The sequence below is a fragment of the Octopus bimaculoides genome, chromosome 20, assembly GCF_046866305.1.
Source record: "Octopus bimaculoides isolate indiv1 chromosome 20, ASM4686630v1, whole genome shotgun sequence".
Taxonomy (NCBI): Eukaryota; Metazoa; Mollusca; class Cephalopoda; order Octopoda; family Octopodidae; genus Octopus; species Octopus bimaculoides.
The window spans coordinates 20,539,008-20,555,169 of record NC_142947.1 but is presented as its reverse complement, the minus strand read 5'-3'; the positions used below and the strand labels follow the sequence as shown (position 1 = coordinate 20,555,169).

The 16,162-nt window shown below is 34.3% G+C and overlaps 1 long non-coding RNA gene across 10 annotated transcripts in view; it reads left to right on the top strand.

Moving 5' to 3' along the window:
• LOC106881631 (uncharacterized) overlaps positions 1–16,162 on the top strand; it is a 402,087-nt gene that overhangs the window by 366,361 nt on the left and 19,564 nt on the right. For 7 of the 10 annotated variants that reach the window (XR_016237605.1, XR_008266350.2, XR_008266349.2 and 4 more), the window contains one exon: positions 5,615–5,828. This is a non-coding gene — a long non-coding RNA (uncharacterized LOC106881631). Of the gene's footprint in view, positions 1–5,614; positions 14,167–16,162 lie in introns of those variants that run through there. The other 3 variants (XR_016237607.1, XR_016237612.1, XR_016237609.1) reach the window with 2 other exon arrangements.

The following is a 16,162-nucleotide window of genomic DNA, read 5'->3' as shown; positions in this document are numbered from 1 at the left end:
AGCTTGTTATACAATATGTAGCTTTAGAAACACTTTACTTCATCCCCAACGAATACTTGGCGTGCATTCTGTATATATATATATATGAACTACATAAAGTGAGTACCAACTGTCACAGTACGATATATATTTATTATATTGCCTTTAAATCCTTTTTTTTACATTGTATGTCTTCATACCTTTTGGCATGTATATGTATTCACACACACTCTCTCTCTCTCACACACACACACACACACACACACACACACACACACACACACACACACACACTCTCTCTCTCTCTCTCTCTCTCTCTCACACACACTCTCTCTCTCACACACACTCTCTCTCTCTCACACACACACACCACACACACACATGTATGTATGCACATATATATATATATATATACACATACACATATTCAGATATACATATATGTATATATACACACACATAAGCAAATATTCTGCTATATCTGATAATATTTTTAGATAATTATGTAATTGTATTTCCAACAATAGTAGGAACTGCTTTTTATGAATTAATGATATAGCAATGTTATCTTTTATTTTAGATTTTAAGTATTGAAATAATAGCATACTTGAAACAATTAGAAAATTGAAAATTTTAATCATAACTGTATTATCATTGAGGTATCATTCTTCATGTACGTACGTATTGTACGTAAGTATGTATGTATGTATGTATGTATGTTGATATATATATATATATCTACACACATATATATATATACATATGTATCTGTATGTATATATATATATATATATATATATACACACACATATGTATACGTGTGTGTATGTGTAGTGACGTACACACACACACTCTCTCTCTCTCTCTCTCTCTCTCTCTCTCTCTCTCTCTCTCCACATACATATACACCTACGTGTTTGAATTTGAGCATGAATTAAAAGATGGACGGTAATATAACATATAATTAAGTGAGCTTCTTTATAATGAAATATATCTACCTAAAGTATTAGACGTTATGAGATTACTCATTCTCTAGTTATAGAGTTCAATACATTATGATACAAGTTTTCTTAAAGAGAAATTTAATCATATGTCTTGGAAGGTTCATCAGCAGTAAGAGTCAGGTTTATCTACGATTTGTTTTTGCTTGTTTCTTCAATTATTTAAGAGAATATTTCAAAGATTAACATGACTTTCTTATTGTTCTTTGTATTATCTATATGTAATAAAAGATAGAATAAAAGAGGCTCAGAAAGTGACAAAATGTTTGGGGTAGGGGTATGATTCGTATTCGTGTGATAAAATAATTGATCATAGTTGGTTCGACTAAATGCTATTTTTGTTGTTTGAGAGGTAGTTTTTGTTTCGTTGCCTTCTGAGAAATTATTTAAGATTTAAAAACATTATTTATTTTTGGTGCATATGCGACTCTTAACAATTCATTGTGCATTCTTGTATCAAATATTTTGTTTTTCTTGAATAGAGTATTCTGCTGGGTGTCATGCTGATTTTACTGTTTTTTGTCTCGCGATCCAAAAGCTGCAACTAATACTTCTCCACTATATATATATTTAGAAAGGGCTTTTGCTCCAGTATTGTCTTTGTAGTCCGACTGAAAATTTTCATAGACTCTTTGCGTCCTCAAAGGAATCAATAATGATCGGGAGACTACCTTTCGTTATACGAACTAAGTTATCGCTTGTTTACATCAACAGCATATATATATCTGAGTGATTCTGTATGCCAGGCTTTTATAATATATTCATAAAAATGCATGAAATATACTAAAATGACTATATACAGTTTACATTACTGAGGATTTTTTGAACGTCGATAGTGAAGTTGTCTTCCGAGAATTAAATTATTAACTCAGATTTGGTGGTTGTGGTGGACAGCTCGTCTCCTTGAGCTCGTAGAACTAAACAGTATTAATATAATTTGTAAATTCAATAATATTTAAATCTAGCTCTTACGTGAAAATCACGATCAGTTCTGCCGCAAGATCACAATTTGTAATGTCATGTTTTTGGCGAGATATCTGAATCCCATTCGGGAAAAGGCTTTTGAATATGCTCTTGCAATAGCATCAAACGAGGTATTCAGGTTATTTCAGCAAATTGTCGTATTACCTGTTTTAGAAAACATGTAAGAATAGTAAGACGTTGACATATTATCAGTTATGAATATATAGATATAATAATTGAGTAGGTAGTTTTTCAACCTTACAGCATATGAGCTGTGATATCATTCTGTCACTGGGTTCACTTTTTCTTCAAAGCAAGTCGACTAACTTTAGAAGATATGAAAATGATAAAGTAAAATGTTTTCGAGGTGAGGATTAAATTACACATTCTACTGAATGCAATGTATTGTGATATGAACTTCTGGTCATCTAAGTACTAATGTCAAAGCTCGCTGCCATCGCTCGTCATTGTTTTTGTTCCCGACCGATAGATAAGTTTATTATCATTTTTTAAATATATTAACGATATACTACCTACCATAGAGCTTTGTCATTAGAGCTTTGTGCTAATTAAGAAATGAATAACTGTCAAAGCAACCTGACATAAAGTAAAAGAAACTGAATGATTGCACGCTTCATCATATCATAAATATAATAAGAAAAAAAAGTAGTAGATTCCATGAGGGTTTTAGATAGATGTGGCAGATTTGGAATCTATACAAAAGTATTTATTGCAAATACAAATATAATTATTGTAATTTGAAGTGGATAAAGATGAGTAAGTTGAAAGTTCATCCAATAAAAATTTGAAGTAAGATCTTTAATCAATCGCTGAAAGAAAGCCAGTAGATATTTCGCGTTGAACCCTTCATCATAGAATTTTACATGCAGCCGCAGTAGAGAAAATAACCATAAATATGTAATTAAAGAGGATGATTGCAGAAGAAGAGCAATGAGTTTTGTGATTTCCCAAATGTATTTGTGACGCAAGGAAAATAGATGCAACTGGAAACTAAAAACGTTACAATCACTCAATTTTACAAGAGTATACTTCCGTGTTTCGGTGCAAGGTGACTATATATCTACAAAATATCCCATTGAGTCAGGATTTTCTTTTATTTGTTAACGTGTATACGTGGATTTGTAGATGTATCTAACATGCCAAACTATCTAAACTTATATTGCTCGCCAGAAACTGATCCAAGGATTTAAATCCCTCGTTAAGAAAATCGCTTCTGAGTTGTGAATTAATAATCTCATATTCCGCATAACCTGTCGAAAACAATATGATATCAAAGAAACGTAGATATATTTTGTGCAGTTCAATAAAGGCCAAATCCGCTGGTACTTGATTGCTCTAATATTTACGAGAGCACGATAGCTAATACCCGATTTCGTCAGCTGTTCACATTATATAGGCGGTAGCAAAACATCTCTTTTAATATATACGTGCACACGCGCACATCCACACATCCACACATCCACATACAATTGCTATAAGTCTTTTGTCCTCATGTTTGACTGTGCACAAAGCGCTGAACATTCTTCAAATGAATTAATGCATATAAACACACACACACACACACACACACACACACACACACACACACACACACACACACACACACTCGCATGCATATATATACACTTATTTTAACATATAAACACTAGTATTTTGTTGAAGAAACCTGTTAAACAAGTTCATAAACACGGTATTCATGCTAATAGAAAACGTATCAAAACATTTTCTGTTTTCTTATTACAATATAATTATTTTATGTTCCCATTAAACATGTAGACATATTGTTTTGTCAAAATTCATATTCACACGAATCATATCCGATTATATTAAAGATCTTATAAAGATAATGAAATGATTAAAAAACACAGTATATATATATATATATATATATATATATATATATATATATATATATATATATATTTATTTATTTATATATATATATAAATCTCTCTTGATTCACCACCTGCGATAAATTATAGGACTTAATACAAATGGAAAGTATTCTTTAATCCATTATAACTGAAATGCTCCGATTGCCAGAACTCCGAGTGGTTCGTTTTCGATGATCAGCTGGTAATCCGAGTTTGGCCTTCTTGTTTTCCATTGAATATCTTTTAAAACACGCACATATAGACACATATACACGCGCGCGCATATATGATATTAATATATGATATATATATATATATATATATATATATATATATATCTTACACACATACATGTATTCATTCATATATAAACAAAATAGCGAGAAAGAGTTAGAAGAGGTAATGTATAAGTTTGGTGACTGCTAAGTTCAACAATGTTCCATATTATCGCAAATAATACAAGTCGTTTAAACTGACTTCAAAGACTGTTACCTGGATTCTGAAAGTAAAAAAAAATTAATGTATCATTTGTTATTCCCATTCGAAGAGGACTATTAAAAATTAATTTTCTATTGGCTGTGTGGTAAGAAGCCTGCTTCCCATATAAATATCTATCTATCTATCTATCTATCTATCTATCTATCTATCTATCTATCTATCTATCTGTCTGTCTGTCTGTCTGTTTGTCTGCCTGTCTCTCTCTCTTTCTCTCTCTCTCTCTCTCTCTCTCTCTCTCTCTGTCTTGCTATCTATCTGTCTGCCTGTCTGTCTGTCTCATTGACTATCTATCTATCTGTCTATCTATCTATCTATCTATCTATCTATCTATCTATCTATCTATCTATCTATCTATCTGTCTGTCTGTCTGTCTGTCTGTCTGTCTGTCTGTCTGTCTCATTGACTATCTATCTATCTATCTATCTATCTATCTATCTATCTATCTATCTATCTATCTATCTATCTATGCATGTGTACATATATCTATGCGTGTTTGTCTCTGTGTTCATGTGTGTGTGTTTTCCCTCATCACTGCTTGGCACCTAGTGTTGGTTTGTTTATGTACTCTTCACCTAGCAGCTCTGCAAAAGAGATTGATATATTAAATACCTGACTTTAAAAAAAATAATAATAATTAATAGCCCCGGAGGCATAGGAAACATATCGTCTGGTAAATTCTACACCACCAAGAAAATTTATACTGTAAATTTTTTTTGATGGTATGTAAATGTCTCAAATTTTCACTGATCAGAGTGATCGGCAACATACCCTACTTGACGGTACTTATAGAATTCATCAAATTTTCCGCAGATATAATGAACAGCTTCAAATTTTAACATTTATATTTTTCTACATCTCAATCTAATATTTTACGGGAAAGATTCTCCCCTTTAGAGGACGTGTTGTGCATAAATGAATAAGTTTTGGAAGAGTTAAATAGAAGGCTGCGCTGCTCATGCATTCCTAGTGAGAGAAAAGCAGGAGCTTCATCTCTTGAATATGGAGTGTTTTTATTACTAGTTTAATTAGATATGTCCACATATTTTTGTTTATGTGAATCCATACGTCTCTGCTTTTATGTTTCAATAATTAGTTTCTGTTTTCCAATTACTTTCACCAATATTACACTTAAGTTTGAAGATGTCTTTTTCAAATTCTGTTCTATTTTCATTTATAAATTATTTACATCCTTTTATATTACTCCCTGCTGCTTGATTTTCATTAATTTTCATCTTTATTTCTATTTTAATTTCTGTTTTTTCTTTTTTTTTTTTACAGTGAATGAGAAATTCTTGGTTTTATTATTCATATTAATGATGTGTGGTTTGATTTGAAAACGTCCGGCAACATTAAATCTTGATGACGAAAAAATAAAAAAATGAAAGAAAGCAAGCTACTTGCATAACAAGGTCAGTCACTGTGATAATAATGACGGTTATGAAATCACGCACACACACACAGAAACATTACTGGAACATAAAATGAAAATTAGGTCAGTGTATTTTTTTTTTTATCGATCTGTCTGTCTCCTTGCTTGCGTGTCTGGTTCAGCGTGCCCTAAACTTTCTCTGTGATCGAAGCATCCTTTTCTCTTTTCTGGTCTCTGTCGTAGCTTGGCTAACAGTCTGTTTGCTTTCTCCGGCAAAACTGACTTCCCGACATGTCTGGCAAAATAATGTCTGTTCTTTGTTTCTCTCTGCCACTTCTTATTCTTTATAAAACTCCATTGTCATGATTCCTGTCGTTTACGTCTGTGATTTAACAGGAAAAATTATTGTAGCAGCAGTTGTTTTTGTTGATGCTGTCCTAAAACCAGTTAGATTTGTTATGTTTATTTCATTCTAATATCAAGGAAAAGCAGAAGAACTTTATACACACACACACACACACACACACACACACACACACACACACACACACACACACACACACACACACACACACACACGCACACACACACACACAAACACACACATACACAATTTATCTCTCTGTCTGTCTACTGTCTGACTATCTATCTATATTGATAGATAAATATACAGAAACACACAGATATATGTATATACATACATACATACATACATACATACACATACATACACATAAATACATAAACACATACATACATGTGTATATATTCACATTTAGGGACATGTATATGTTCTTAACTGTTATTTTGAATTCCGGCAGAAATACATTTTAACACAGGTATAGTATGAAAGCAGCAGATAACTTCCACTTCGTGCTAGTTATAAACTTCCTCTTTTTAGAAGAAGAGGGAATAATATATGGATCATATGAGCACTGGATGCAAGGCTCCAAATTAATATTGTCGACATCAACAACATCACTTAAATGAGCAATAAAGACCATATTCTAAGACTGTCCAATAACATATCGGAGATATATCTGATAATGATAATGGCAGCAATAACAGTCTAAGGGCTGCATGCGACAGGGTACCAGAAACAACATGATTAAAGAATAAGGCAGGGAAAAATACACTCATTTGCACGATTCGCGAGAGGACATTCAATACGACGTCAGCATTATGCAGACTAAAAAGCGAAAGGGATATGGCTATATTACTGTAGAGAACAAGGAATATTGGTTTCAAATTTTGGTACAAGGCCAGCAATTTCGAGGATGGCGGAGTACAGTCGATTATATCGATCCCGGTATTCAACTGATACTTATTTCATCAACTCTGAAAGGAGAAGTTGACATCGGATTGATTTAAACTTAGAAAAAAAAAAAGGAATATTACTTCCAAAAGAAATGTGTGAGGAAATGGAGGGATTTTCCAAGTGACAGGACGAGATTTTGTGGTTGTTGTTAGTGATTTCATACCACACGTAAATCATGTGACGTTGAAGAATTCATTGAGGGCAGCGACAGTAGTAACTTTTTCTTAATTTGGAGGGACACGTCCAGAAACGCTCATGCTATTGTTTTAGTTTTTAAATAAAAATATTTATTAGTGGGGCAGGAGAGGCTGTGTGGTAAGTAGCTTGCTACCAACCACATGGTTCCGGGTTCAGTGCCACTGCGTGGCATCTACTATAGTCTCGGGCCGACCAAAGCCTTGTGAGTGGATTTGGTAGACGGAAACTGAAAGAAGCCCTTCGTGTATATGTATATATATATATATATATGTGTGTGTGTGTCTGTGTTTGTCACCCTAGCATTGCTTGACAACCGATGCTGGTGTGTTTATGTCCCCGTCACCTAGCGGTTCGGCAAAAGAGACCGATAGAATAAGTACTGGGCTTACAAAGAATAAGTCCCGGGGTCGATTTGCTCGACTAAAGGCGGTGCCCCAGCATGGCCGCAGTCAAATGACTGAAACAAGTAAAAGTGAGAGTAAAGAGTAAAGAGTGTCACAGGTCCCCTGTTCTCTCATTACATTCACGTATGACTATTGCATGGCTATTTCATCGATGACTTCATAGGTGATACAAATGGATATACCAATGAGTCAGATCTCCTTTTGGTGAATATTTTCTTAAAGTCCGCTTCGTGATATGTGATATATTCAAATCCTAAAATAGATTCCTTTATCCTCTTGTGTATGACATTCATCCTGTCTGGTGTTTGCTGCACTGAATTCTTTTTTTTTTTTGCAGTCAATTATTCCTGTTTTGATTAATCTCAGCTCTCATTGAAATTATCTTGTTTTTGTAGACTACGTATAACCGAGATTCTATAGACTGTGTAGAGTCTGTATCAATGAAATTTTCATTTCGGATTCTATTCACAGCCTGTAAGGGCATCCGGTACCACTTTCACAGCTCTCAACTTTCGGCATGTTCTCTGTTTAGTCCATATGTTCATGCATGCCAATTACAGAACAAGCTCCCCTTGGAATCGAAATTAGCTATTATCTTGCTTTTGGTTTATTGAAAACAAAACCCGTTAAATTCTCCTGGAATTCTGTTTCTTCTTCTTCTTCTTCTTCTTCTTCTTCTTCTTCTTGTTCTTCTTCTTGTTCTTCTTCTTCTTCTTCTTCTTGTTCTTCTTGTTCTTCTTCTTCTTCTTCTTCTTCTTCTTCTTCTTCTTCTTCTTCTTCTGCTCCTCCTCCTCCTCCTCCTCTTTCTTCTTCTTCTTCTTCTTCTTCTTCTTCTTCTTCTTCTTCTCCCCTCCTCCTCTTTCTTCTTCTTCTTCTTCTTCTTCTTCTTCTTCTTCTTCTTCTTCTTCTTCTCATTATTATTATTATTATTATTATTATTATTATTATTATTATTATTATTCAGTAGTTTTATTTTTATAACGTGCTTTCACTTCACTACCGAGCGCAGCTCTGTGCGCCTTGGATATGTGCTGTGGTTTGCTGTGGTGCTCTTATGTTTACTGTATTGAAAGTGTTTTGCGTAGAATGTGTGCATATTATTATTATTATCATTGAGTGAGAGAGCAGTGCATGCCACCAAATTGACACTGGGGTAAAATATACGAAGCCCAGTATACCCATCATGACTATCCGTCTGATAAGGGTACACCAGGCACATGCATAAGTGTGCGATATCGTGATCTCATATGTAATCAAACAGCGCATGACCTTGCAGGTGGAGCCCAGTTAGAATTTTCTTCATGTCGAATCGCCCATCTCGCTCTAAAGGTTCCTGAATAAGGGTTTTTTGAGTGTGTTGAACGAAACACCCGCGTTTCCAAATGTGAATTATCCAAACCCCAAAGAATTCCTCTCAGCACATGGCTATGATGCTATCCCACTACTTCTGCTCGTGATCAGAGATGCACATATCATCAGCCACTAAAGTACATACATGCTCAACTGGTTATAGTCAAACAACTGACAAGCAAATCTGTGGTTTGAGCAGAATATTTGCTGTAGCCCATCTTTTATAGCAAGACAAAACAATGTACATGATAACGCTTCTAATCAGTTAAGATCAGAAGCCATGAGAGTTACTGCCTGGTACTGCATCTGGGCGATTATTATTATTATTATTATTATTATTATTATTATTATTATTATTATTATTATTATTAATTGTTATAGCTATCCTCATCACTCTTCTCCTCCTCATCCTCATCCTCATCATTAACTTTTCTATCACTTACATGCTAATTTTCTACTGCACTACCAAGTGCAATATCGTGTTCCTGAACTATATGCAACATTCGCTTTTGGGGATGCAGAATAGAGTTCCAATGCTAAACATGCTTTACTTTGTTGTGATATTTGTTTCGTTATTTTTTTGGTAGTATTTTGGTGTTTTGAATGTTTGCTGTGTAGAATATATGTAATGTGAGCGATGGTTGTAAAAAAAGGAGTTACCCTAACTCAACTCTAACATGTGTGCTAGGGAATTTGAAGTATTTTGCATATGATTTAGATTTCCATAACAAGGCTATCCATCAAAAAGTCCAGTCCTTGTTGCAACGTGACTGTTTGCGTGTCTTAAAATCCCCGAGACCTATGTCAGCGCACAAGGTAATGGAAGGATAACCGACTAATATGGATCACGTCTTTCCAGAGGTAAAATAGCTTTGCGTAGAGCTAATACCGATCACTAGAATGAAGTAAAATTACAAAATCTCGATGACGATACAAAACTACAGTAGAGAAAAGCAGTCAATACCTTATGCTATATAGAAGGCGAAGGGCTTAAGTAAGTAAATAACAGGGCTATATTTGGACTGTGTGGGGAGTAGCCAGACTTTTTTAATGTTATTCTTCATGTTTTTGTTTATAATAGTGTTCCAATTATTACTAGAACTGCCTCACTTTCATATCTCCCACCTTCCTTATTTCCATTTTTAGTTTTAGGAGTATTATTATTTAGTTCACTGGCGTGGCGAGCTGGCAGAATCGTTAGCACGCCGGGCAAAAATGCTTAACACCATTTCATCCGTCTTTAAGTTGTGAGCTCAAATTCCGCCGAGGTCGATAAAATAAGCACCATTGGATGTAATCGATTTTCCCCTCCCCGAAATTGCTGGCCTTGTGCTAATATTTGAAACAATTTTTTAATTCTCTAACTTTTTTTCTATTGCATGCTTTTACTACATTACTAGACAATTCTCTACACGTTTTTGCATTGGATTTGTATTTCTATTGTATATGGAGTGTAGTGGCAGTATTTTCCTCTGTAGCGTATAACACCTGAAGTTTAATTTGCATGTTTTTCTGTTAATCATTCCTTATGCACTCGTTATTGTAGGTACTGTTTCAGTTTTCAGTCTCAATTCTAGTTAACTCTGCATCCAAATCATTATATTTGAAACATTTTCCAATTTCTTTTAGACGTGTATTGTCGTCTGTTCAGAACAATAATTCGATTAGCAAGCATTTTGTCATCGTCGTCTCCTCCTCCGCCTAGCCTTCCCTCCACTCCACCACATCCGCCTAGCCTTCCCTCCTCTATCATTCCACTCCCAGACTTCTTCTTCTTCTTCTTCTTCTTCTTCTTCTTCTTCTTCTTCTTCTTCTTCTTCTTCTTCTTCTTCTTCTTCTTCTTCTTCTTCTTCTTCTTCTTCTTCTTCTTATTATTATTATTATTATTATTATTATTATTATTATTATTATTATTATTATTATTATTATTAGTGATTGAGAGAGCAGTGCATGCCACCAAATTGACACGGGTAAAATATACGAAGCCCAGTATACCCATCATGACTACCCGTCTGATAAGGGTACACCATGCACATGCATCACAACCATATGTGTGCCACATAGTGATTTCATATCTAATTAAAAAGCGCATGACCTCGCAGGTGGGGCGCAGTTAGAATTTTCTTCAGGTCGAGTAGCCCATCCCGATCAAAAGGTTCCTGAATAAGGGTTGTTTGAGTATGTTGAACAAAACACCCGCATTTCCAGAGGTGAATTATCCAAACCCCACAGAATTCCTCTCATCACATGGCTATGATGCTATCCCACTACTTCTCTCGTGATCAGAGATGCACATGTCGTCAGCCACCAAGGGACATGCTCAACTGGTTAAGGTCAAGCAACATACGAGCAAATCTGTGGTATTAAGCAGAATATTTGCTGTAGCTCATCTTTTATACGAAGACAAGGCAATGTACATGATAACACTTCTAACCAGTTAAGATTATAAACCATGAGAGGCAGTGTCTGGTACTGCATCAGTGCAATTATTATTATTATTATTATTATTATTATTATTATTATTATTATTATTATTATTATTATTATTATTATTATTATTATCATTATTGAGTGAGAGAGCAGTGCATGCCTGGTACTGCATCAGTGCAATTATTATTATTATTATTATTATTATTATTATTATTATTATTATTATTATTATTTGTAGTTGTAGCAGTAGTAGTAGCAGTAGGCTCTAGGCTAGTAGAACCGTTAAGGCGATGCCTTTCATTCCCCATTTCGAGGTCAATAAACTAAAGTCCCAGTCAACAAATTACTGAAGTCGATGACATTGACTAACTCTCAAGGCTAAAAAGTGTAGACAGCCTACATTTGGAACCATTAATATCATTATTATTATTATTATTATTATTATTATTATTATTATTATTATTATTATTATTATTATCATTATTATTATTATTATCATTATTATTATTATTATTATTATTATTATTATTATTATTATTATTGCTGTTGTTGTTTTTGTTGCTTTTGTTGTTATTATTTGCGTATCACAAACATTAGAATGATGGTTTGTATCGCTGAATAGGGTTCGGAGGTGAAATCCTCTTCAAGTGAATCATGTTTTTCTCCATGTAGGGATAATAAAAGAAGCTTTAATAATAAAGTGAGTTCATAATACACACGCAATAATAATAATAATAATAATAATAATAATAATAATAATAATAATAATAATAATAATAATAATCCTTTGTACTATAAGCATATACTATAAGACTAGTCGATAGCATCGTCTCCAGTGCTGCATTGGTACTTACTTTATCGACTCCGAAAGTATGGAAGGTCAAGTCGACCTTGGATGAAAGGACTAGATGTGTGGTTTGACTTTAAAATGTCCGGCAACATTGATGTCGAAAAAAAACAAAACAAGAAAGAAAGACAGACAGCTACTCGCAAGTCGACCTTGGAAGGAAGGAAGGACTAATCGAATACATCGACCCCAGTGCTCAACTCGTCCTTATATTATCGATCCCGAAAAGATGAAAGGCAAAGCCAACTTCGGCGGAATTTGATCTCAGAATATAAAGACGGACTAAACGCCGCTAAGCAATTTGCCCGCTGTGTTAGCAATTCTTCTTCTTCTTCTTCTTCTTCTTCTTCTTCTTCTTCTTCTTCTTAATAATAATAATAATAATAATAATAATAATAATTATTATTATTATTATAATTGCTTCCAACATTAAAACATTGGCTTCTATCTACGAGTGACTATGTCATGATATGCCGAACGAAGAGAAACATTACTGTTATGAAATCTTTTCAGCTTACCTTAACTGCAATGTTTGTGTTCGTTTAGCATAACATATCATTTCAAAGTTCACGGTATATCTTTTGGCCTTTGATGATAATATCAGTGCGATTTGAAGCTAATCAGGTTGTCAGAATGTATATCTATATACTAGCTACTTTCTTTGAGATGTGCCATTTATTAGAAATGAGGATATAGTCGGATTAACAGCTTATTAAGTTTACGTAGCTCTTTTATATAGCGAAGATTAATCGCGCTGTCAAATTCTATCTCTAAATAGCTCCTACTGTCTTTGGGAGGTACCTTTTAATGGAAGTGGCTACGAGAGAGGGGCTAGTACGGTTAAGAGATTCGTAAGTTTACATATTTATCTTTTGCATGTGTAAGTATTCAACTTGTGTTCTACTCCCCGTAAATAACTTGATACTTTTCCATTCATTTGTCTACTTGTAGACGTAGCGTTGACTGTGTTAAAAAAGTTGCTTCGCAACCATTTGGTTCAAGGTTAGATCCCATTGCACAGAATTTCTTACCAAATTTCTTCTATCATAACCTCGGGGAGAGCAATACCTTGTGTGTTGTTAATTTCAGTATAATATGATATAATATGTTATGATATAATAAAATATAATATAATATAATATGGCTATGTGTAAAAAGTCTTCTTCTCAACCACATCATTTAAGATTCAGTCCCACTGCTTGACACCTTGAGCGAATGTCTCCTAGAACCCCGGGCTGACCAAAGTTATGCAAGTAGATTTGTTAGACGGAAACTGAGAGAAGCCTGTTGAACACACACACACACGCACACACATACACACACATATGTATATGTATATATGTGTGTATGTGTTTTTGTGCTTTTGACTCCCATCACCGCCTGGCAACCGATGTAGTTTTGTTTATGTGTCCGTAACTTAGCGGTGAAAAGAGAGGATAAAATAAATACTAGGCTCAAAAATGTATTGGAGTCGATTTGGTTGAGTAAAAAACATTTTCAAGGCAGTTCTCCATCCCGGCCGTAGTCTAATGATCGAGACAAGTAGAAGATAAATGAACAATCGCGCGCACGCGCACACAAACATCATCATCATCATCATCTATCTAACAGCCGCTTTTCCATGGTTGCATGTGTCGAATGCAATTTGTTGAGACGGATTTTTCTACGGCCGAATGTCCTTTCGGTTGCCAACTCTCACTTGTTCATGCAAGTTAATATCTTTCCATGACCAGACATCTTTTCATAGAATATTGGTCCGCCTAGTAATATAGTAGAATATATATAACCACTGTTTTTGGTTTCTACTGTTTCTTCTGTATTTTCCTGCTTCAACACAGTAAGCTTTTCATTTGGTTGGTCTTGTATTCCCATAGACCCTTCCTCCACATGCTTTTCAACTTCTGTGGCTCTATGGCTCCAAACATTACTGTTTATTATTATTATTTTTATTACTATTATTATTATTATTATTATTATTATTATTAGTATTATTATTATTATTATTATTATCATTATTATTATTATTATTATTATTATTATTATTATTATTATTATTATTATTATTATTATTGTTATTGTTGTTGATGTTGTTATTATTAGAGAGAGCCAGTCGTTTGAGCGTCGAACAAAATGGTTGGAGAAAAAATGGCTCTGATACTTTACATTCCGAGTTCATATTTCGCCGAGACCAGCCTTGCCTTTCATTCTTTCCGGGTCGGTAAATAAAGTACCGGTTAAATACTGAGGCCAATAGTATTGACCAATCCCTTACCCTCAAAATTAGTGGCATTGTGCGAAGACTTTGAAAGCGTCATCATCGTCGTCATTACTTGATGTCTGTCTTTGTATCGTTCTCCAAATGCTTCGCTAAGGTGGCACATAAAAGCAATCATTATTAATAGCAGTAATATAGTAGTAGTAGTAGTAGTGACGGTGGTGGTGGTGTTGGTGGTGGTGGTGGTGGTAGTAGTAGTAGTGCTATTACTATTGCAGTGAATTGGTAGAATCGTTAAAGGGTCAGAAAGAACGCTTTGCGCTGCTCTTAGGATTCCAAAACCACCAACTTTCGTTATTTCGGAGTTCATAGAATATGATATGGCACCAGTCAAGAACTGCTGTCTTTGTGCCTAAATTAGAATCCGGTCACTAGGCAGACAGACCACTCCAGGTGAGTTGGACTTAATTTCGTCTCAATAGACGAGATTATGACCAGGGTGAATCGCCTTACCCAGAAATGGGTTGAAAGGTCGAGAAGATGTGGTGAATGCCTACATCGTCTCCGTTGTAACTTACAGTCAAACCATCAAACTCTGTCTGGCCAAACTGGGAGCATCTGCTATTCGGCATTTTCTTAATAGTAGCGTTCCATTTGTCAGGAGGTCCAGGTTTTACCAGCATCCCGTAGAAGACGGGCTCAGCATGCTGTGGTTTCTGATACTCAGGTATGTACTTGCTGCATCACCTGCAGAGTTTCCTGGGCAGTGAGCAGCTGTGGTGTCGATTTTTAAGCACGTTTTTCTGCAGTTCAATTCATTGACCTAGCTGTAGGCCTGGGTCAAGAAAATACCAAAATTGCGTGTCTGGTATCCGGAGTATCGTCAGTCGCTCATAGCCTTTTAAAGTCGGGTATTGTGATAGATGGATTTTCCTCTTCAGCAATATATAGAGGACGGATGCTTGGTAACAGTGATAAATGTTTTAGCATTGACGAGGATAAACACGTAACCCTGTAATTTTCTTACTCTTAACAACAATGTTTGGTTAGATGTGAGGTTGATAGAACTTCGATATGCATCACACCCCAGTGGCATGATTGTTTTTTTTCTGTGATTTTGCAGGGTAGAAGCAAACATGTATGACTCAATTCTTACTCTTTAGCAAGCTATTTTCCGAAATTGCCAGTAAATTTGACATTTAAAAAAAATCTGCAGCCTCACATTTTATAATCAATCATACATTTTGTTCCGTCGAATGAGAAAACTGTGTAGATAATGATACAATAAATAACAATTAAGGTAACACATGTTCATATAGATTAAAGTTAGTTTATACATTTAAAAAATATACAATATGAGAGCAATGTTATAAAACATGTAGAATACGAACAAACATTTGTGGCATGTTCATTTACATGTAATAGATATTACAGTATAAATAAAGGTCTAGGAGGATATGAGCAATAATAATAATAATAATAATAATAATAATAATAAAATAATAATAATAATAGTAATAATAATAATAATAATAATAATAATAATAATAATGATAATAATAATGATGATGATGATGATGATGATGATGGTAATAATAATAATAATAATAATAATAATAATAATAATAATAATAATAATAATAATAATAATAATAATAATAATAATGGCATACACTGCTCTCTCACTCAGTAATA